This window comes from Chlorocebus sabaeus, chromosome 7, assembly GCF_047675955.1.
Source record: "Chlorocebus sabaeus isolate Y175 chromosome 7, mChlSab1.0.hap1, whole genome shotgun sequence".
Taxonomy (NCBI): Eukaryota; Metazoa; Chordata; class Mammalia; order Primates; family Cercopithecidae; genus Chlorocebus; species Chlorocebus sabaeus.
The window spans coordinates 6396360-6422354 of NC_132910.1; positions in this window are offsets into that span (position 1 = coordinate 6396360).

Genomic DNA, 25995 nt, shown 5'->3' on the forward strand with positions numbered 1-25995 from the left:
TAAGCATCTTGAGAACTCAGAAAGTTAGGGAAAGGTCAGAAAAACAACTCATGACATAAAAACAATTCGTGTCTTGTGACATGGTAAAATTCCACAAGCATGTATAAAATAAAGCAGAGCGTGCTGCTCGGGGTGGCCGCCATGTTTGTCTTGTCCTGTAGTGTCTTGTGTGTTCATTCCTTTGTTTAGGAAACACGCGGACCCCAACAACCCTATAAAGTGTAATACCCTAAAAAGTATAATAAAATGAATTTAAAAAATAAAATTGCCTTTATTTTATGTACTTTAAGCCTGTTTATACTGATTTTTTACTACTGGATTCAAGTTAATTGTATGTCTCCCTTTTTGGAAATAAAATTTCCCTCTTCCTGTGGAATTCTTGCAAACAAAAGACATGGATTAATTAAGATGTCATGGTTCTTTAATATTCATTTATGCATTTTAAATTTTAAAAATGCTAAAGCTGTATCCTAAAAATAATTGACTCTAGACACTGGGAAAACAGTAAAAACAGTCTATAATCCATCTAAAATCCTGACTATCAAAACAACAATCACATCCTTAAAATATGCTTTAGATAATAAAAGTACACACTAACTTAATAATCTTATCACCTATGATACAAAGGGTTTGGAGATAATTTTGGTAATGAATAGCTCCTTTGGTTCCTGAGTGTGTGGGAATATAGTATGCTAAAGTTCAGTTAACAATAGAGTGGGAGAAACAGGGGTCTTCATTCTGAGGACTCCCATATATACACGTGAAATAAATTTGTTTGCCTTTCCTTCTAGAAGAGGAGGAGGAGGAGGAAGAAGAAGAAGAGAGAAGAAGAAGAAGAAGAAGAAGAAGAAGAAGAAGAAGAAGAAGAGAAGAAGAAGAAGAAGGAGGAGGAGGAGGAGGAGGAGGAGGAGGAGGAGGAGGAGGAGGAGGAGGAGGAGGAGGAGGAGGAGGAGAGGGAGGATGAGGAGGAGGAGGAGGAGGGGAGGATGAGGAGGAGGAGGAGGAGGGGAGGAAGAGGAGGAGGAAGAAGAAGAAGAAATGGGAGACATAGGAATAAAGTGAAACAGGATACAGAGTCATGCTGATTATTATGAGAGGTTAATTCACGTTAATGATCTGTAGTCTTGGGTCACAGCATTAGATGACATTTTTAAGTAGACAAAGTATCATTGTAGTGCTCTTAAAATAGAAAACAAATACTTCACTCCTCATTGTATTTTGGTATCACTTATGGAGTTGGGGGGGGTAGTAAGGAAGGAAAGATTTAAAAAAAGGGTGCACTTTCTCTTGGGTAAGAAGTCTTTTTGGGAGAACAGTTTCCAGATAAAGCTAAGATTTGAGAAGGGGAACTAATATGGGTATAATTAAAAGAAATATGCTTAGATTAAAATACAAACAAAACAAATATATCAAAAGGAGAGAACAGGAGATAACTAAATTAGTGGAAAATTTGACTGGCAAGTGTAACTGATAGTGTCTTAACCAGTTACTGTTCAATTGTGGGTACTCCACCCTCATACTACTGATCACATTTACTAAGGCTGTGTGCCTCCAACTTCAGTGCTATTTATTTATTTATTTATTATAGCGAGTACCTGCAACATTCTTTGTAAAACTGTCTTCAAGCTGCAGAAACCAACTTGCCCACATGTAGACAACTGAAAGTATCTGAGTTAGATCTCCTGGGAAAGCTCTTAACAAATGTCTGATTGATCCAGAAGTACTGAAGTTGCATCTCCTTTGCTTCCAGTTGGACAAGTTTTTAAAGCATCATTTACACAGAGCCAGCCCATGGGGGCAGGCTGAGACTAGGGCTTTGCCTTAAATGCACTTTTGTTTGTATTCTCTTCCTCCCTTTTAGGCATCTTTTACTTCTTCACCTATTTCTCCTGGGAGGAACTTCATAAGAAGTTATTTACACAGGATCACTGGTCTCATGATCTGCTTCTGAGGAATATTACTGGGATCAAAAATCAAAAATATTTTTATTGTTGTTGTATTTTCTTCTAAGTTAAGCACAGATAAGTGAAAAGGAGAAATCTCTTGAATTCAAGTGTCTTAAAAATTGGAAAGGTTTTTAATAAGTTCACAGTTAATTAAGAAGTAAAAATTGTGTCCAAGAAAAGTATACATAATGAGAAAATATTTGGAATTGCAATTTTTTCATCAAATATAAAATTATTAAAAATCTAGTGTTTTATTTATGAATTATCTTTAAACTATTTTTAGTATAAAGAAAAAGTAATGAGACAAAACAGAGGTTTAGAAAGTTCTACTACTTCTCAAGTTCTAACATCTTTTCTTCACATGCTTTGCATTTTTATAACAAGAATTGATTCAGAGAAATACCTAAAACACAAATATTCATTAAAGCAGCACATAAGGATTTTAGGCCAAAATAAATTGGAAATGGTTGATATACAGTTTAGCAAATGCTGTGGTAGGTTACTTCTAAGATGGTTTCCAATGTCCCCAACCCTATTTATGAGCTTTGTAAGTCCCTCTGTGTTGAATAACTTGTTCCTAACCAATAACATATCTCAAACTTGAGGGGTGTCACTTTTGTGATTAGGTTATAAAGACTGTAACTTTTATTTTACCAGCAAATTATCTCCCTCTCTCTGGGTGCCCACTGCCAACAACCAGCAAGAAACTGAGGCCCTCAGTCTGACAACAGGAAGGAAAACAAATCCTGCCAAAACCAAATGAGCTCAGAAGTGAACCTTTCCTAGGTGAGCTTTCAGATGAAACAGCTGTGACTGACACCTCGATTACAGACTTGTGAGAGACCCAGAAGAAAAGGACCCACTTATGCAGTGTCTGGATTCCTGAACCACAGAAACTGTGAGATAATAAATGTGTGTGCTTATAAGCTGCTAAATTTGTGGTAATTTGTTTTGCAGTAATCAAAATACTAGGTATATAACTGATATACCTAGTATATTTAATACTATGTGGAAGCTATAAAGGAAAAGTAATAGCCTTTGCCTTCAAATTGTTGTATAACTAATGAAAAAAATCATTAAAAAATCCTAGGCAGACTGAATACAAATATTCTGAAACGAAGTTTCTCATAAAAAATTTTTTGGCACTATCGGAAGGAGGGAAAGAGAGAGCATGAAGAACAAGAAGCAGAAAGAGAACATTTAATTTGATACTGGCATTTATTATTTCTATATTTTCACTGTTTTATTTTTTAAGTATTAAAGACAGAAAACCACATTGACAAATCAAGTGAAAGGAGTGGTACTCCACAGAGCAAGGTTCATTTAGTAGCAGATTCAAGAATTGACAGGATGTATTCAAAAATAGAGAAGAGTTGTTAAATGGGTGGTGGAAGAAATTAGGATATAAAGTGTTATCAATTCTGAGAAAACTTCAAATGTCATTATCATCATCATCATCATCATTATCATGATCATGGAATTTACTCTGTGAAAAGCACTAGTTTTATCAAGGTTTTGAAAATGGCGATAGCACAGATTTTCTTTTCTGTAGCTTGTGTTTAACAGATGAGAAAATGTGACGTACCTGGGTCACTGGAGTGAGAGAGTTATCACCACAGAAAATGAATGTTTCAACAGGAAGGAGGAATGGTACACCAAAGATAAACGTGATCAATTGCATAATTTTGCTTAGATCTGCCAGTCAGTGCTAAGCAAGAATTTAACATTACATTTTCTCCAGGTTGGATTTCAGGGTCACATAAATCTTCAGAAGATTTATACATATGGCTCTGAATGGTGCTTTGTATCAACTAAGGTTGAAGAACTTAGTGGCTCAGTTTTCTATTAATAAAATCCCTATAAAACTCAAGAACACCATGAAGGAATACTTAAAAAAAAAAAAAAAAAAAAAGACTGCTTTATAAGGTGTTTCTTGAAAAGTTTTTATTTCTTTGTTTTGAATCCTACTGTTTTCCCAGAAGTTCACTTTTTTTTCTTTTACTTTCTACATTCATTTACAAGTGATTTATTGCCTAGTTCTCAAGTCATAAGTGTGGGAACACCTTTCATAGGACATTTTCCCACATGAATTTCTTTGAAGTCATTGTGATAGAGACTTGCTCAAATACTTGTTCATCTCCTTTTTCACTCATTTATTTATTTTCCTATTTAATATTAATAAATAAATATGTTATGTATGGTTTCATTTCTTGGGGGCATACAAAAAAAGGGCCTCCTAAAAATAATTTGGCTGAGGCAAAGAAAGTGCAAATAAGACAATGTATCATAAGAAATAATACAAAAGAAAAAAGAGATATGATAGAGTTTCATATATTTTCTGCCTTTGTGTAAATTTAATTGAAACCTAATCTCACAAAATCTGCCTGAATGTATTACAGAATTAGTCGCAAGTCTGATTTTTCTTTACCCAAGTTTGTTTCATTTGTAGAATTTATGAAATCTTCACTATTACATAAACTCATTCAGATGTTATTTATTTCTGTGAATTTCTGCTATGCTCCATTGCGATTTGACCTTGATCTCTGTATTTTGAAAAAATTAGTTTACTGGAGTAGGAGATACTCAAATGGACTGAAATAAATAACTGCATTATGTAGCAATAATCCCCAAATGATTAGTCACTGTTTTTCTTTCAATGTTTAGTTCTAATTCCAGTTGTTTTGAGAATCATAGAGTTTTTATTGATACTAATTATTTTCCAAATACATAAACCTGCTGAAGTCTGTCCAATTTTACTTTTTTTAATTTAGAGAATTCTTCCACTCATTCTCTGTTTGCATTTTTGTCTTCTTCCTTCATAGAAACTTCCCACATCAGCTCTATTTTCTCACTTCCCTGGAACCTTCCTTTTCCTTGGTAATTCAAGGTTGTTTCTTACTCTGGTTATAAGTTACAAATATATAGTGATCAAAATACAAAGCTCTAAAAGACTATATTATTGCATTTTAAAAATGTAGAAAAGCCATATCTCCTCCTAACAATGCAAAATCACCACCTTTGGAGACAATATGGAATATTATTGGGCTTGCTAAAGATAATAATTGATTAAAAACATATCTCTGCTAAAATCATTTAACAAAGCATGTTATTTTCTAGTATTGGTATATATGGTCCTGGTATCTCCCCAACTTTGGCTAAGATCCATATAATAACATTTAGAATAGTTTCTCAAAGAACTCAAATTCCTGAATATACAAGCTAGCTGAGATTTTGTAAGACTGACCATTTGGGAAACATATTCAAATAAACCAAATATATTCAAAGTAATTTGTTTATAATATTAATTATATTCTTAGTATAAATTTTGTACTGCAAAATAGTATCCTATGCATGTTCAACTTGGTCTTTTATAATACGACAATTGCTTGTAAATGCTTTTGTTTTTTTTTTTTTTTGCTTTTTAGCTGATTATTACAACACTTCTATCATGTTGGGCAAAAGGGAACGATTCATTAATACTGCCTTGAAGATTATGCCTGCTTTGCAATTCACATTCTCCCTGCAAGTGCAATCAAAATAAATTACACTACTTAGCCTATAAATTGAATTTTAGGCCAATTTTGTGGATTATATCTCTAGGTTTTTATCACTGACTTTATAATAAAAGCACATTGCAAGTAGATGTTATAGTCCATGTTTTTATTTGATAGCAATTAACATTCCCCTAACCCCATGGTGTATTCTAAATACCAGAGCACTTTAATAACACTTCAGTTTAACACAGCTCTTCATGGCCATTGAGGGAAAATGACTAATTTGAATCAGGAACACAGAAGCATTCCTGTGAACTAAATTAAACACAAAACACTTGATCTTCAAATTTTGTTTAACAGGTGGAAGTAAAGAAAATTAGAAAAACTTAGCACTTTGGTATTTACTGAACAATGTCATTCATTACAGTGATTAAGTATGAAAAGATGAACACACTATCACATAGATAAATTGGAGTTACTGTTCTTCACTGAACTCTAACAAGATTAGCTAGACAAAATACGAAAATAATTCATTATATCAAAACTTTAAAATAATTACGAATAATGAAAAATAAACATTTGTGAAATGTAATTGTCACTACTATTAGGGAAAACTGAATTTTACTGTATGGGTCCATTCTCACACTGCTATAAAGAACTACCTGAGACTGGGTAAATTATGAAGAAAAGAGGTTTAATTGACTCACAGTTCTGTATGGGAAGCATGGTTGGGGAAGCCTTAGGAAACTTAAAATCATGGCAGAAGGGCAAAGGGGGAGCAAGCACCTTCTTCACATGGCTTAGCAGGAGAAAGAGAGAGTGAATGGGAACATGCTACATACTTTTAGACCATCAGATCTTGTGAGAGCTCACTCACTATCACAAGAACAGCAAGGGGGAAATCTACTCCCAAGATCTAATCACCTCCCACCAGTTCTCTCCCTCAACATTGGAAATTACAATTCAACATTAGATTTGGGTGGGGACACAGAACCAATCCATAGCATTCACATAGAAAAAAAAGTTTTATTTGACCAGTGAAAAAAATCTAAATATTAGGACTAATTTAAACATAAATCTATTCTAATTACTCATTTGATATTTGTATTTTATTTCTCTTCTGAAAAATCCTATTGAAGATTCAACCAGTTTATATTGGAATATCTACAATGTGAGAGACTCAGCACTTTCCCCAAAAGCCTACTTTATAACTGAAAAGCAATTTGAAATAATTTCATAAATGTGTTGATACGAATTCGTTTTACTTTAATTCCCAAAAGCTTGAGCTGCTATAAACCTGGAGCTACACAGAATAAATTAAAAACAGTACACATTAGATGTCATGAAGTACACAAAAAGGCATCTGATATATAATTTACTATCTATCCTTTCTTAAATATATTTTCACTGCAAAATTAATCAGTCAAATATGGTTCTAACTATGTCTGTTTCTAGATACAGCACCTTAGGAAGAAAACATTTTCTCTACACAGAAGCATAAAATACTATAAAAATACTTTTTAAACATCTCAATTTTATTATGTTCTTATCTGTTCTACTTTCCATGTTGACCTACAGTCTTAACCTACCTAAGGAAAGAATAAGGATTCTAGAAGATTAAGAATTTAATATAAGCCTTTGAAATGAGGAAACTATAAACGTTTAAAAGAGATGATTCTTTTACGTATTTGAGCGGAATTTTCTCATAATCTTTACCATGGCATTTGGGTTAAACTTTTTAGTTTTATCGATTCCTGTTTCTTTTCATTTTTTTTTTTCTATTAGTGTTGTGGAGTCTTTGTTCTCTGAAATATTATTTTAACCTGGGAATAAAATTATGCCTTAGTCTTGAATTCTCATGAAAAAAATGTGAAAGTAAGAAAATTTTTAAGTCCATGTTAAATAAAGCTATATAAATTTTATTAATGCATTCTGAGGCCGTCCTTTTAGCTGTACCTCCAGTGATGACAAAAAAATTTAAAAAAAAGAAAAATGCACTAGGATAAATATCTGTAGATGATTACTCATTTTTTCATAATAACCACTTCTCAATTTTATGCATAATGTTTAGTTCTATCTAGTGCAGATACTGAGATACAAAAAAAAATTCTATTTATTTTTAGTCATACCTCATTCAAAAATACTATACTTCAAAAATAAGTTTCATAGAAAAATGAACTGGCAATTATCAGAAAGTGCAAATACTAAATTTCTGTATATACGTATTTTAGGAATAAATTGTCTAAATATAAAGTATTATTCTAAATAAATATTGAAAGTAACACATTAAGATTACAGGCAAAATGTGTCCTATCTTGATAGTACAAATATATCTAGCAATTTTTGAATGTCCCAATATTGGAACTGCTGATAAATTATATATAAAACCATTTCTAGTCATTAGTATGTCAGAAAACTGACAAAGCAGATGATCATTAGTAATCAAATTATTATGTAGGAAAGGAAAGAGTAGAAAGAAATTCTAGAAGTTTAAATGTAAAGAAAGAATCCTCACATTTCCTTCACTCTTCATGCTTTGAATGACAAATAAATTTTTATGGGATTATATATTCTCCAAATTTTCGATCTTGGCTTAGAGTTGACTCTTTTATAGCCTTCCCACCTATGTGGCTTCTAGTAACAAACTTTAACTAGATCATGTTTAATTCTATACAAAACTAATTCTCACTACATTGACTATAATCACTAGGAGATTGCTAATTTCATGCAATTTATTCAGATTCCCTGTTACTGGCCAATATTCTGAAATAGAGAAGAAAGAAATTGTATAACTTTGCTGCTGCTATGTAAACACACAAAAGTCATGTTCTATATGCCACTCTGTGAAACCCACTCCTTTGCTCCATCCCAGGTGTCTTATTTTAGTTCCGTAATAACGGTGATGATCAGAAAAAATGGCCATTACTCTGTTCCTTCTGCAACATCTTACGAACAGCTCTGGTTGTATTTAATATGAAATAAATTAACTAGAAAAAAAACACAGGTAATTAAGCATCCTGTGTAGAGTTGACCTTTGAACAACACAGGTTTGATCACATAGGTGCTTATATGTAGATTTCCTTTTGCCTCTGTTATCTCTGAGACAAGACCAACCCCTCTTTTTCTTTCTCCTTAGCCTGCTACAAAATGTGAAGATGATGAGGATGAAGACCTTTATGATGATCCACTTCCACTGAATGGATAGTAAATATACTTTCTCTTCCTTGTGGTTGTCTTAATAACATTTTCTGTTTTCTATCTTAATTTATTGTAAGAACACAATATATAATACATATAACATACAAAACATGTATTAATTGACTATGTTATCAGTAACGCTTCCAATCAACAGTAAGCTACTAGTAGTTAATTTCTTGAGGAGTCAAAAGTTATATGAGGATTTGTTACTACACAGAGTTGAGTGCCCCTACCTCTTGAATTGTTCAAGGGTAAACCATACATTTTGATTTGTAGTATTCCATTTGTAAAACCAAGAAAAATGTGTACAAATATACAGACTATAATGTTCCAAGTGTATTTTATATTGAAACACATTCTTTATGAGTAATTCAAATTTTAAATAGTTATTCCTTCCACCCACTTCCAGTAGTCACGTAACTCTTCCAGTCTACAGAGTATCTCAAATACTTTTAAATGTGTGCGTATTGCATAGGTACATGCATTTAATTGAAAGGTTTACCTTGGTATTTTTGTAAGTTTTAAGAATAGCCTTTTACTCATTTAAATAGAACAAATATTTATTTAATGTACACATCATACTTAGTACTCTTTTAGACACACAACAGGGGTAAAATACATTTAACGGCTATGATGCCCACAAGGAGTTTTACAGTGTGTGTGTGTTTGTGTGTGTGTTTGTATTCACAGACAAGATAAATACTAAAGCAACACTAGGCATTGAACAATAAACCCTTAAGTTGTACATGAAAATATGTCAAAAGATGGGCTAAAACTAACACGTTTAAAAGATAAAAAGACATATGATTATGAACTTTGTTTGGACTTCATTCCACACAACCACATTTCTAACCCTCTTCTAGCATATGAGAATACTGAGTAATCCACACAGAAACCAAACAATCATATTCTGCCCTGCCACAATCCTGCTTCATCTGGGCCTTTCCCATCAAGTTAAAGGCAGCTCCATCCTTCTGGTTTATCATGCTAAAATAATAGAGCTATCTTTGCCTCCTTTCTTTTTCTCACCATCTGTGTCTACCCCGTGACCAAATCTTGTTAGTTCTAATGGCAACATGCATCTGCATTCCAGTCATTTCTCACTATGCTGGATCATTGCATTACCCTGGTTGTTCCTACTCTAGCACAACAGAGTAGCCAGAATAGTTCTATAATATTTAAATCAGATTAAAGTACTCTTCAAATCAAAACATTCTTTAGCAACTCACTTTTCTCAAAGTAAAACTATCCAATTACCTCCCAGTACTTCTGTGACATCATTTCTACTACTCTGACCATTGCTCTGAATGATCCAGCCACACAAGTCTCCTTCTTGTTTCTTGAAACAAACAATACACATTGCCTCAAGCTCTTCCCCCTAAGATATTCACTTCATTTACTTCCCCACTTCTTTCAAATTTTTGTTTTAACACAATATCACCTTGTCGGTAGGGTCTATAATGGCCATTCTATTTAACACTAAAACTTCCAGTCTTAATCTTCACTCCTTATTGCCACTGCTGCTTTATTTTTCAATATAGCACTTTTTACTTTCTGACACGATGAATTAATTACCTATTAACTATGTCTACCATTTTTTCTGTCCAAGTAGAGTGTAAAATCTTTGAGAGCACATTGTTTGTCAGCTGGTTTCTTATACAGCAATACAAAGAGCAATGCCTAGCAATTAGCAGTTGGTGAATAAATGAATGAAATGTGCTGGTAATTAGTCTCAGCTCTGTCTTTGACACAGATGAAACTAGTAATTTAGTGAATTATAATCTATGTAAGGTAACATTTCAGAGACAGCAGAAATTCTTTGAAAACAGTTCATTGGATTATTTAAGGGAACATGCCTGTACACAAGAAAATATATCACATTTTTGGATCAGAATACTGCTAAATGCTACCTGAGAAGTTCAGCATCAGACTTGCTCTTCCTGATGAAACAGGAGATTTCCTTGACCCCTTCATGGGCCTCACAACAGGGGTGCCTCACTCAGCCCACAGCTCTCAACCCCTCAGGCACAGCTTGCAGGCGAGCAGATGCAGGAGCGGCTGGAGTGCTTTTGGGCCCTGCCTGGAACAAAGCTTTGTACGGGCCCTGTGGCAGCATTGAGAGGGGAGTACCTGTGAACCCAAAACCTCCAGAGGGTATGTGTTATAATGCTCTTTTAGCTTTGCTGTCCGCTGACAGCTTAAGTGTTAAACAGCTCAGTGGACTCTCCCTGTCTTTTGGCGTGAAGCAGTTGCTCTCCACCAAGGAGGGCAGAAAGTCAGTGTGACAGCCTTTAGCATTCATTCCCGTGGCACCGGAGCTTTTGTTCAGCATCCAGGAAAAATCAGGTCACACCAACAAATTGATGGGTGGTGAATACAGAGGATTTTATTGCCGATGAAAGTAGCCCTCAGTGGGAAGAGGAGCTGGAAGGGGTATGGAATGGGAAGCTGATCTTCCCCCAGAGTCTGGCCTTTCCCAGCCAGACTCCTCTCTGAAGCAACACTATCAACCTGTCCCTCTGAAGGGAAGCTGCTTCTCTCCGACATCAAACCAGAGACTCTGACATCGAGCTGCTTCTCCTCTTCTCCCCTCCTCTGCTCTCTGCCAGTTGGATCAGGAATTTTTATGGGTACAGGATGAGGGGTAGGGAGGGCAATGGGTGGTTTTGAAACAGGCACCATTAGAGGGGGAAAACAGGGATGTAAGTTCTTACTTTGGGGCCATGGTCTCAGGCTTTTCAGCTTTAGAGTGGTGCTTCGCCAGGGACCTGCCCTTTTCTGCCTAGAATTTCTGTACTCACTGACCCCATCATTATTTTACTCTTTAAAATATTTTCTTATATTTTATACTTTGATTTTTATGAAGAAAATAATAATTATTTGAGTATGACTTAATATATAGAAAAAATCAAAGTGAAGTATTCTTAATTAAATGAGACAATGAGATATAAATAGTAAAGCTATAAAGTATTAAAGAGTCATTTTAAAGAGCTCATTTTGAGGACAATTACATAAAACACAGTTTTACATTTTTTATCTACAAGTTGTGCACAAAATCTCTCCTGTGTCAAACCCACTATTAAAGTCATAGGTAAATTTGCTATTTAGGGAATGCTAAAATAATTATTTCGGCAAAAAAATTTCAATACAAATAATTTTCTTCTTTATCTGTTCAATGTTAGAATATTCTAATATAACATTTTTGTTACGTGAGATCTATATCCCAATTTGCTATAAAAGTTTCTGATATAAAATAGAAGATTGAGTAAATTTACATAGTTAGAAAATTAGCATATGAAAGTGACTTTGTGACTTTTTCTCTCTCTTAAACATGTCAGGATCATTTCTGGAGGAATTTTCTTGTCATCACATAATAGACAACTTGCACTTGTAATATCTGAATTAAAGTATTTTAAGAAACTGACTACAATTCTATAGAACTCTTCATCCCTATATACTGAATAAATGCAATATTTTTTACACAAAATGTGTCTATAGTAAATTATAGTAGTTTCTTATATCTGGGTTTGTAGAAGCAGCACTAGTTCCGTTAAACTATGATGATTTTAAAAGGCCTTTCAAACTGTGGTGTTTAAGTGGTTATGTGAGGCATATGTGAAGGCTAAAATCATGGTAATTTCCTAATAAAGGTTGATAATGCCTTCAGACACTCAGTAGCAACATAATGCCAGCACACTGTGTTGTGATAACATCCTACCAGAACTCTCGGCTTTAAAATGCTCTCCCTGCAACTTCGTTGGATAATTCTGTTTTTTAAGATAATAATGGTGATGAAAGTGGTTAAAGGGAGTCAAACAAGCTAGGTAGACCAAGATCTAAGTGCTCCTTGCATGCTTCACTGGGAAGTTTCAATTTCTCCTTAAAAGAGTTTCCTGGGTTATAAAATGTGCAAGAAACACTTTAGCGTAGAATTCTGAATTTAGTTTTCTGCTTTGCATACTCATGTTACCAACTCATAGAAATCAAAAGGCTAGGCAAACTGGAATAAGTAACTGTCTTAGTTTATTTGTTCATCGATGAATGTATGTTTCCACGTGTGACAGAGAAAGAACACAAGGTTGAAAATGAGACCCAGAAAAAAATGAGATCATCCAGTAAAATGATAAATTACCTCTGCTCATTTCAAAAGTGATTTGAAATTATTTTGGTGTTGCTTGTTTTTAATGTACATTTGGTGTCAAAACATATATTTAAATCCTTCATAAAAACAAAAACTTAGGATCTACACTATAATGTGTGAGTTTTGTGTCAATTCTTATTTAAAGTATTTAGTAATTTAACAAGTAGAAGCACATGAAACATGCTACAAACTCTTGAAGTATACATATCCTTTTTCTTCTTTGAAATGTTTTGTCAAACATATCAGAGGGCATTTCTTGATATGTACCTGTGTCTACTCAAACACTAACACCAATTTTAATGTAGTTATGTGGAAAATTTATTTACTTTACCAGACTTTTGACATGTCAAGATAAGAAGAATAACTAAATAAACAGGTGGTACATTATTATCATGTTTTCTCAATACCAAAAGCATCTATATTTTTTATTAATCCCATTTGATCCTCTAACTATATTAGGAATAATGTTGTCAAGTTTCAGTTTTGATAGTTTAGAGATATTTTTTAAAATAACTTAAGGTAAACCTGGAGAGCTACAGAATTTGCCATGTTTTCCTTTTTGTGAAGTAATCCCATCGATAAAATAACACTGTGGCAAGAAAAACAGAATGCCCCTAAATATATCTACAAAAAAAACTGTAAGTAAATATTTTAGAGATAGATTAATAGCTTCGGTATTCTTTCTGTGGCTTCCAGATTTCAATTCAACCAAACGGTTAGAGGGGGAAAAAAAGGAGATGTACAAAAAGAATATTTTGTGCATACATTTTAATTCCCACATAAAACAAAGGTAAAGGTCTGTTAAATTTACTCAAATGTATAACCTATTATCTTTTTTTAAATGCCAAAAATGGTTTTTTTTTGTTTTTTTTTTTTTTAACTTTTAGGTTCAGGGGTACATGTACCATTTTTTCATTCAAATGTATTTTATTTTAGTTATTCAAACCCTTGATTATTTTTCACTTTTTTGATTAATTCTTGTACATTTTTAAAGACATTGGACTTATATTACTACTTTATGGAGACATTTCCATTCCAACATGGCTTTTCTCTTTTCTCTCTTCTCACAGTTAATAAGAAAAATTGTAAGACATAATTATCTTCACACATAAAAGTCAGTCCTATGAATTCCTATGCATTTCTATAGAATCTGTCCTAGGTTTGTGGGAATATGGGTTATTTTGTTTTAAAATTACAGTTTGAGAGTATGAAGTTTCTATTTATGTCCACTTTTCTCTTTATAGCTGTTAATAAGTGTTTCATAAATGTAGTATTACTATTGGAACAATAGAGCAGTTTTAAGAAAAAACACAGGTAAGGAATCTGATTTCACATTCATTATAAACCATACAATAATTCTATTTCAACTTTTTTAGCTGGTAAATTTAAGTCTAAAGATGATGTCATTTCAGGAATTTTGATTAAAGGTAGTAGACTATGCTGTTTTGAGATTTCACAAACTGAACATAATTTGAACAGCCAGATATACCACTCAAAATTAAAACTATATTACTCAGGAATATATTATTGAAATTATTAAAAGCTCAATTCAAAGCATCTTGGTCAGTAAAGGGAATTTATTAAAAGAATACTAAATTAACTCACATTTCCACAAGCAAGGCAGCATCTAGCTTGGGTCTAGATAACCACTATGTTTGTTTATAACTAGAACTAGAGGAAGAAATTTAATCCATGAACGAGTGAAGCTCAAAAATTGAGAGTGGTGACCAAAAAGAGAAAGCAAAGAATTCCCTTTGACCCAATATTCTCTTCGTGTTCCTTATTACTCTCCTGGCCACTTTGCTTAGTCATCTGATAAGCTCATTTTCTCAATGTGGATATCAAAAGTTGAATTGCATTAATTTTTAATTTATTTTTTATACTTCATTATCCACACTTTTCCTAGGAGAAATCATCTTTCATATTGCTTCAATTATCATCCATACTCAAATGAGTCATATATTTCTGTCTCCAGCCCAGAATACTTCAAAGTTCCAATCCTCAATATTCAACTTTTTAATTGACATTGTGAATTCTACATAGCAAAGCCAATTCAATATCAGTAAAAGACATAATGTTTTTCTAGTCTAGCATGCCAAAAAAAAAAAAAAGAAAAAGAAAAGAAAAACAAATAAGCACAAAGTTACAGACCAGTTTTTAGTTATCTCCAAGTCAATAAATGAATTCCTCATTGGTAATGATGATAAAGCAACTGGAATCATGGAATCTTTCCTGACACTTCAATTTCTCTCATATGAACCCACCACTCATCTACTCTGACACACTTAGGTCTAAATATACAATGTATCTTAGAGTATGGTCAGTATGCTCCCTTAAAAAATTGTGCAATTCCTCTAAATCATTCCTTCTCTACCAGCACAACTTTAGCCATCTCATATTAACTCTCAGTTATGTTACTGAAGTAAATGACTAAAAATGCTATTTGTACACATGCCTATTCTCTTCAAATAGTTCATTACCTGTAAACCACACTATGGACTTTTGCTTAAAATGTGTGGTTGGTGTCCCCCCATATTTCTTAATATAAAGAGAATTCCTTCCTCTTGAGTGAATGGCTATTACTGAAATTGCCAAGGAATCGCCAGTCTCCCCATCTGGTTATACCATCTTACCCTGTCATCAGCAATGGTGGGGTATTGGTCCAGTTGTTTCTCATCTACACTTATATTTGCTGGTGAGAATTTAGTCATTTTTATTGGCTGTGAAATAGTGATTTCCTTGGGTATTTTTGGCATTTCTCTGATGATTGATGCTATTAAGAGCATTATATCACATGATTCTAAACATGGCCTCTACAAACTGGCACTAGTCATATCCTGGAGACCTCTCCACATGTACCTTGTACCATGTTCTTTTTACTCTTTGCTCTACACAACTTTTCTTTAATTTCCTCATATAAATCATATTCCCTCTCACTATAGGTCTTCTACACTTGGCAGTCCCTCTTTCTGGAACATTCTTTTATCAACACTTTAATATTTAGTTTATTCTTACATCTTTAAGGTCTCAGCTCAGATGTGAGATCCTCTTAACCTATGCATTGCCATTCTGACTGGGTCAAATATTCTGTTGCCATTGGCACCATGTACCACTCAGTCACAGTGATCTACCACAGTTGAGATGCTGCACATATATTGTTATAACTTAATCATTGTCTGTCTTCATTCAACACAGTGTAAATTCCACAAAGGCAGAAAATGCATTTAACATTGTTTATTATTTTATCTACATCTCCTAGCAAAATTATGGACAATTTTTTGTACTCAGTTAATATTTATCAAATTAATAGCTAAAAGTAGAATGAATATCTACATTCAGCTATAGGATAAAAGGGCAAATAATATTTTTTCAAAAGACTGATGCCTCCTTTAAGAGAAATTAGATGCTGATCAGAAGAGCTGATTCATTCTAATGCACTGGTTCAGTTACTAACAGTCTCACAACAATAATCAAATTAGATTTTAAAGATTCAAAATAATCTCATTTTTGTCAGAAAGATTATGCTATACTTGCCAGTATATTTTCCTTTTTAGCTGTAATCTTATCAATTTTATTGAGCTCTAATTTACATATATAAGATCCCCTATTTTAAGTGTATATACACATACTATAAGTTCAAAGTGATTTGACAAAGTCTTGTAACCACCATAACATCGAGATATAACATATTTCCTTTTTCTTTTTCCAGAAAGTTCTCCTACTCTCCTTTATGGTCAGTCCCCACCCTACCAATCCACCCACACACCAGACAACCACAAATTTAATTTACATTACTACAATTTCATTGCCTTTTCTAAACATAATATAAATACAATCAAACAGTATTTACATTTTATGGTGGCTTTTTTGTTCTGCATGGTGTTTTTGGCAGGGGATATTTGTTCATTTGGTAGCATATGTCATTATTTCGTTAATTTTTAGTGCTAAGTCATAGTTCACTGTATGTATTTACCACATTGTATTTATAGAGTCACCTACTGACAGTCATTTGGGTTATTTCAAGTTTGTTTCAAGCTATTATTAATAAATTTAACATAAATATTCTCCTACAAGTCTTTTTGCAGACATACACATTCTTCCCTCTTGAGTGAAGAGCTAGTATCGAAATTGTCAAGGAATCGCCAGTCTCCCCATCTGGTTATACCATCTTACCCTGTCATCAGCAATGGCGGGGTATTGGTCCAGTTGTTTCTCATCTACACTTATATTTGTTGGTGAGAGTTTAGTCATTTTTATTGGCTGTGAAATAGTGATTTCCTTGGGTATTTTTGTCATTTCTCTGATGATTGATGCTATTGAGAGCATTGTATCCTATGATTCTTGATCATTAATGTATCTCTTTTGATGCAACTCTGTTCAAGTCCTTTGCTCATATTTTAGTTAGAGTGTTATTGATTTTTATTGATTTATAGGAACTGTTTATGTATTCTGGGCACTAGTTCTCTGTGAGATGTATTATGAATATTTTCACTCAACCTGTAACTTAACTTTTAATTTTCTTAATGATATGTCTTGAAAGAAATGGGTTTTTTTATTCCAATGAATTTCTATTTATCATTTTTCTTTTACGGTAATTGCTTTTTGTGCCCTATCTAAGAAATCTTTGTTTACCTCAAAGTCATTAAGATGTTCTCATTTGTTTCCTTCTGGAGTTTGACATGTTTTGCTTTTATGCTTAGATATATTACATATATATATATATATCAAATTAATTTTGGTGAAATCTGTGAGGTAGAGGTCAAGGTTTCTTTTTCCTTTTTTAAGTGGATACTCAGTTGTTCGAGCAAATATTTTTCCTGAAAAGATTTTCATTTTACCATAAAATTACTTTGACACTTTTGTTGAAAATGTAGTAATCACATGTTCACACAAATACAAAAATAGCTCAAAGTTGGCTTTGCCAATTTTGCTAGCCTTCTCAGCCCTGCCTGCTTTGTCAGACAGGGAGGGACCTATCCATCTGCCATGTCCGACAGCCTTTATTATAGTTCCATACAGATGCTGCCAGCCCTACAACCTCAGAAGAAGAAAAAGGAAAGGAAGACAATTGAAGAGAAGAGGAGAAATAAATATTCAGAAGAAAGGGAATAGGAAGGGACGATAAATATAAATTCCTCACTGATCTTTTGTCACCTACAATTTACTGAAAGAGTTACGTTTAAGTCAACTATTAATCTGGATGCATCTTTTATTCCCTTTTGTTTTGTTAACTTGTTAATGTATGTTTTATGTACACTGGTAGTCTAACACTAGGAACAGTCTTAAAATTGTCAAAAGTTTCCCTTTTATTACAATTAAATGTCAGTCTCTATCTCTGATAATGCTTTTTGTGTTGAAGCCTACTTCAACTGATAATAGTACATACATATGAGCTTTTTATAGCTACTGTTTGCATTGATACATCTTTTTCCATGCATCCCTTTACTTTCAACTTATCTTTGACTTACTTGATTCATTTTTCATTATTTTAGTTGAATTAATTTTCTCTATTATCTTTTAGCATTTTTTTTGCATTATTTTATTTTACTAGTTTTATTCTGTCTAGTTATAGTGAGTATTTTACCATTTCATGTAATACTAAATTAACAATATAATTTCATTTCCAGTGTTTCTTTTTTTCTAATGTTGTGATATATTTTATTTCTATGTATCTTACAAACACATTTATACAATTTTATAATTTGGGGGATTAATAGTCACTTATCCCTTACAAATGTAAGAAACAAAAAGAAAGGTTGTTTATGTGTTTATTTAAAAATATTAATTCATGTGTGTACTTTCTGGTGCTTTTTATTCTTCCTGAAAATCTGAGTTTTTATTTGGTATGATGTGCCTTCAGGCTGAAGAACTTTCTTAATCACGTCTTATAGCTCAGGTCAATTGGTAACAAATTTCCATAAATTTACTTTATTTAAGTTTATATTTTATCCTTAATTTTGAAGACTATTTTTACTAAATATCTGGGATGACAGTTTTTTGTTTGTTTAACAAACACTTTAACAATGTCATTAAATGTCTTTTGATCTCCATTGTTTCTAATGAGAATCTCGCTAGTCAATGTATCATACTCCTATTTGTATAGTGTCACTTTTTACCCCTCTTAGTGCTTTAAACATTTTCTATCTGTGGCTAATAATAGTTTTATTACAATGTGCATGACCATGATTTTCTTTGTATTTCTTTTATTTGATGTTAACTATACTTCTTGGGCCTGTGGCTTCATATTTCTCTTCACTTTTGGGAAATTTTAAGCCATTTTTTTTTTTTAGTATTTTTTTATTGTCCCATAATATCTCCCGTCTTTCTGGAATTCTACTTAAGCATATCTAAGCATGCATGATACTGGCCTATAGGCTACTTAGGTTTTTTTCACATTCACCTTTTTTTTTTTTTTAATCTCCAGTGGGATAATTTCTATTGATCTGCATTCAAATTCACAAAAAGTTTTTTTTGCTCTGTAGTCAAATATTTGATTAAGCTCACAGGAAATTTTAAAACTTTCAGATACTGTAATTTCCTATTCTAGAATTTCTATTTTGTCCATTTAACTGTTGAATATCTCTGCTGGCATTCTCTATTCATTACTTCATTATGTCATGCTATTCTTTTTATTTCTACAATATGTTTATAATGAGTGTTTTAAAGTCTGTGTGTGCCAATTATAACAGGTGGGCCAATTATAACAGTGGTTCATATTGAGATTTGTTTCTATTACCTTTTTACCTCAAATGAGGATTTTATTTTCCTGCTTCTTTAAATGTATACTAATTTATGATTACATACTTTGACGTTGTGTGATACACTGAGTAGAGTCTGGATTATGTGACCTTTCTTTAAAGGACATTAAATTATGTTCCTTAAAAGAGAGCAGTTAAATTACTAGTGGCTTCTTTCAAACTTTTCTGGTTTGTTCTACTTTAATTTGGCAAGATATATTTCAATTTTTCCTTAGTCCTAGGGAGTATCATTCTTTCTCCTAAAATATGGTCTTTCTCAAATATCAACTAAGTGCTTAGGTACACAGTAAGATATCTCTACTCTAAGTAAAAAGTCCAACATTTCTCAGCACAGTGCAAATGTTTCCACTTAACTCTCAGCCTTGTGGTATCTACTCTCTGGTAGGCCTTGCTGACTCTGTGTATACAAATTCCAAAATTCTATTGAAAACACTGACAGTGTATCTCACACAGCACCCAAGATTTCCTGCATCACAGTTCCCTTCTCTGCAGTATGCTGTTCCACAAATTCAACTGTTGCAGCAGCCCCTAATTTATGTCTGCCTCCTCTCCTAGAAGTACTGTCATCTCTGCTTAGTGTCTATCTTCAAGGGCTTTGGTCTAAAATCTACTTGCCGGAAAAGTGCAGAGGCAAGTTTATAGCTGTCTCCACAATCATATTATTATTATTATTTTTTACTGCATATTAACTAATGTCCACAAAAAGCTATTTCAAATATTTTGTCTAGTTTTATTATTGCATCAAAAGGGCATATTTGGTACCAGTTACTCCACCAAGATTGGAAGCAGAACCACTTTTATTTATTTTTAAAGTAAAAAGTTTATAAAAATGAAGAAATTATTTTCTCCCTTATAAAATTATGAATAATAAATAAATATGCACCCTATAATTTAATGTTTATTTAGAAATCCATTTTGTCCATTAGATCCCCTTTTAAAAATATTTTATCAAAATGTTCAGAAAAAATAATTAAAATAATTATATAATTAATATTAGTATAATAATTTACCAATTGTTAATATTTTTCATTTTTGCTTTTTTTAGGTCAAAATAATGATATAGATAGATAGATATAGATTTACCGGTTTGTATTTAAATTCTTATAAATGGAGTCTCCAAAACTGATTCCAATAATCTTATAACATATTACAGTTATACTCCTGTGTCCTGAAATCATTACTTCTGCTTCGCTAGTAATATATCCTCCATGAAGAAGAATAGTAAGAAATACATCTGGAAATTACAATGTGGTAAGCTACTTGAGGGTCTTTCATGCTTTCTAAATTATTTATATTTTATTTATTTATGTATTTATGTATGTGTGCACGTATGTATATATGTGTTTACTTATTGTTTCAGATGGAGTCTAGCTCTGTGGCCAGATAGAGTGCAGTGGTAGGATCTCTGCTCACTGCAACCTCTGCCTCCCTGGTTCCAGGGATTCTCCTGCCTCAGCCTCTCAAGTATCTGGGAATACAGGTGCGCACCACCAGGCCCAGCTAATTTTTGTATTTTTAGTAGAGACGGGGTTTCACCACATTTGCCAGTATGGTCTCGATCTCCTGACCTCATGATCTGCCAGCCTCAGCCTCCCAACGTGCTGGGATTACAGGCATGACCCACCACACCCAGCCTACATTTTCTTTTGTGTCTAATAATAAACTATTTTTGCTTTAAATAGAATTTCATTTTAATTACAGATATAGTTTAGAATAATTTATTTGATAGTACTATGCAATTTTGATTATAAAGTTTAGAGAAAGCATTTAAAAAATTATAATACATACATCATAGGACAAAAGAATAGCTCATTAGCTGTCATCAGTGTGAATTTAGTAATATGTTGATCTCATATTTTGGTGTGTGATCTATGTCAGCTCCAAACAAATATGAAAAGCGGCAAAGAGGCCGGGCGCGGTGGCTCAAGCCTGTAATCCCAGCACTTTGGGAGGCCGAGACGGGCGGATCATGAGGTCAGGAGATCAAGACCATTCTGGCTAACACGGTGAAACCCCGTCTCTACTAAAAAATACAAAAAACTAGCCGGCCGAGGGGGCGGGCGCCTGTAGTCCCAGCTAATGTAGTCCCAGCTACTCGGGAGGCTGAGGCAGGAGAATGGTGTAAACCCGAAAGGCGGAGCTTGCAGTTAGCTGAGATCCGGCCACTGCACTCCAGCCTGGGCGACAGAGCGAGACTCCGTCTCAAAAAAAAAAAACAAAAAAAAAAAAGAAAAGCGGCAAAGAAAATTTTATTTGTTAAAAAACAAAGAAATACATATTTAAACAAATAAACTGGTTATAAATCAAATCCCTTACTTCTGGAATTGAAGGGGAGGTGAGAAAAGGAAAGTCTAACTAGTGTTAATAATTTCTTATAAGAATGTGAATGTATAATTAGATTTAATCCATGTATTCACTGTGCAATAAGCTAAATTTTAACCTTCAATTTTTTATTAGTAGTTTCAGTTTAGTGTATTGCATGCAATAGCTCATTTAATGCCTAATACCAATAACAACAGAGAGTAATACATTATTAGTTGTATATCATTGACACATGATATGAATGAAATAATTTCATCCAGATGATACCCAATAGCAAACTAGAGATATGATATAGTCATTAATTCTTTTTTTTGTAAAACTTTCTCTCTCCACTGGGTTCATTACACTCACTGAACACATATGAGCAACACTTTTTTCTTTTTAAAACATGTACATGTACATGTACACACATGAGTAAGTATACACACATACATCTTCATAATTTTGATGCTTTTTTACAACCAATCTGCTGGAATTTGTTGTCTAATCTTCATTTTATCTAGTTCCTTATCTCTACTTATTCTTCAATCCATTTCTATTAGGCTGCTAGACAGTAGGGTGCTGGAGCTGGGTCATACTGGTACTCTGTGCCAGTTGTTAAATTTTCAGGAACACTTTGAGCCTAACACAGCATTATTAAAAGTAAATTAGTATATATAAATTTGTAATTAAATAAATTATATTAAAACAAAGGCAGCAATTTTTCAAAACTTATCACTTCCTAATTATCTTTCTATAAGTCATTATATTATGTGCCCTCAAAGTTGTTAATATCTGTTGTACCTGTATGGCCTAAATTTCATATAATGGTTCCCCATAACGATTTGTATCTCCACAAAAATTGAGAGCCTCAAATCAGCCATAGAGGGAGTACTCACACCTTAGAATTTGGTAAATGCTGAAAGTCAGGGTTTTATGATTTGGTTTGTGTATTGTCTTCCAGAAAACAGGTCATTAAACAGCACCACTTCTATCAATAGGATTCTACTGACCCATTCTCATTCAACCGAATAATTATGCAGTTGCTGAATCCAAATGTATTTTTCACTCCTTAGATTTCTCAACTCCTTGGCAGCATATGATGTTATGGTCTATCCCTACTCCATATTCGCTGGGTTCTATGAAGACTCTCTTTCCATCCGTTCCTACTACCTCTCAGGGAAAGACTCTTCTGGTCTTTATAATACACATACCATTGTCATCTTGCTTGTCCCTTTAAAGTGGCCACTTCCCAAGTTTCTGCTCTTTTATCACTCTTTATATTCTTCCAAGATTCTATTAACTACCTCTGTTGTTTTAATTATAATTTACATTTTATACCATTCAATGTATCTCATAAGTCAGGCTTCTATTTTGAAATTCAAACTTTGAGTTATTTCTCTACTACCATGTAGTTTAAATTTGCAAACCTGAACTCCTCTTCTTTTGTCTCTCCAAAATTGTTTCCACTATTTCATTTCTTGGCAGATAGCATGAGGATCCACCATATAATTCTATCTAGATAATGGTGCCATCTAAAATTCCTCCAATTTTCTAAATAAGTCATCTAACATACATTGATTCATATACATTTTAAATATACATACTTTTCATATACATTTTATCCTTTCTTTTCCTGTTTTAGCTCTCTCAGTTTGAACATTGATCATTTTATCAATTTGCTTATATCTCAAAAGTAATAAAACTAAAAAAGATAAAGTATTTTGATTGCAGGAGAGATCAGTCATATCTCTATTACAAAGTCTAATTAGTAATTGAGCTTAACACTTTTTTAGACCACTGAGAACAAAAATACAAGATCCATAAGTTCAAGTATTTCTCACTTGCCTACAGATTTTCTTAAGACAAGGATTAGTCTTTTATTTTATAGGGACAAGGCTTCTCCTTGTCACCGAGGGTGGAGCACAATGACACAATCATAGCTCGCTGCAACCTGAAACTCATGGGCTCAAATGACCCTCCTGCCTCAACCTCCCAAGTAGCTGGGACTATAGATGCACACTACTATGCCCGGCTATGTATGTATGTATGTATGTATGTATGTATGTATGTATTTAGTGGAGACAAAGTCTTGCTATTTTGCACAGGCTGGTCTTAAATTCCTGGTCAAGGCATCCTCCCACCTTGGCCTCCCAAAGTGCTGAGATTACAGGTGTGAGCCACCATGCCTGGCCCAGGACAAGGATTATCTTGTTCACCAGTGTATTTCCAGAGTTTTATTTACAGTAGTTCAAAAATACTGTGTATATGAAAAGACTGAGTCATGGAATTGACAGGACTCCTGATGGAAGAAACAAAGTTAAAAAGAAAAGAAGGGGAAAAAATAATGTTTCCTTTTTTGTCAATTTCTATCAGGGTTATCTCTGATAAAAACTGCTGCAGCCACAATTAAAATCAAACATTCCTCCTCAGACTACAAACCTCATGGTGTTATATAATGTTTGTTTGTGTAATGCGTATTTGGGACAGAAAACCTTTTAAAGCTAAGGTTATGTTAATAAATGTATATCTTATATATTGAAGTTATATATATATATACACACACACACATTGAAGCTTAGCTTTTTTTTAACAACTGAAAAAGTAAAAACTGTATCACTTTTCTGAAGGAAAAAAAATACATCACTTTTGCTCTCAATGTAGGGAATATTCTGAATGGAAAGAAAAACATGACATGAAAGCTGGAAATATTAAGTAATAGCATACAGCAATAGAAATTTGGATTGGCAAATGAGACACTAACAGATTCCAAGTCCTCAAGAATGAAGTGAGGGTGTGAGAATTGCATTATATACATCAGCGTTTAAAAACTCACAGTAAATAAACAGAAAACATACTCCAATATGGAGTACTGAGTAACTGGAATAATATTGAGATGTGATATGTTACATCTTAGTCAATTTACAAATATTTTTGTTTGGATATTTCTTAGTTTGGTCTTGTACTTTAACCTAATGATAAGTTGCTCATTCTGTACCTAGACTTTGTAAAAAAAAATTCAAGTCAAACCTTTTCTTTTATGCTCAATTTTAAAACCCAAATTTGAATCAGGCAAATGCATCTTATTTATGTTCCTATGAGCATTTCTCTCCAATTTGCATTATTTTAAACATCTAAGTCAGTCTACATGGTTAATTTATCAAATATGACTATAGGATATTTCAAATTACACAGATTTGTAAGAAAAAAAAATAAAATTCCCCAAAACCTTTTTGTTACATGTCCCAGAAATCTAGCTTACATGAGTAGTGTGTATTTTATCTATTTATTCATCAATCTATTTTATCTATCTGTCTATTTATCTGTCTATCTATCTATCTAACTATCTATCATCTATCTTTCCAAGCATTTTCTTTGACTTCTAATAGATTAAGAGTGAACAGTGACAAAACCATTGCCAAGGACCTTGTTTTGTCTGTTAAAATAATCTTCAATTTGAGAGGAAAAAATGTGTCTAGCTAAACCAGGCCATCATGTTCTGATGGCAGAATGGTAACAGAATGAGGAATATTATATATTTATGGTCATTTCTAATAAATCTACATCTTTTCGTTAATATCCACAGATTCATATGTTACTGTCTTTTTCTCTTCTTGCCTTGAACATGGACATGATGGTTGTACCTATAGCAGCCTCCCTGAAATCATAAGGGAAAGTAATCATGAACAAAATGATTAAAAGTAAATATTAAATAAAACAGATTTAAACAAAATTATGAAATACTATGAAGATATAGAAATCATTTGTATAAGAATGTTTATTGGCAAGGAATTGATCACAATACATGGCAAAAGTTTTAAATGGTGTGATAATGTTCACAAATATGGTATTATTTTGCAAATATATGGAAGGAAACAGAAGTGTCAAAAGTCTAGGTACTCCCTGGTAGTGACATAAATAAAGTGAAAGTAAAAACAATCACAGTAAGTGCAAAGAATAATGGGACTGCATTCTCAGTTATAGGAATTAAGAACTATCATAAAGCCAACTAAAAACTAATAAGCAATTTGTTATTAACATGTACCAACTAACAACATTTCTTTTTGTTTGTCTGCAGAAATAATATCATCTAAGAACAGAACATTTTTAAAATAAAAAATTATTAAATGTAATTTGAATTATTCCACCAAGTGCTT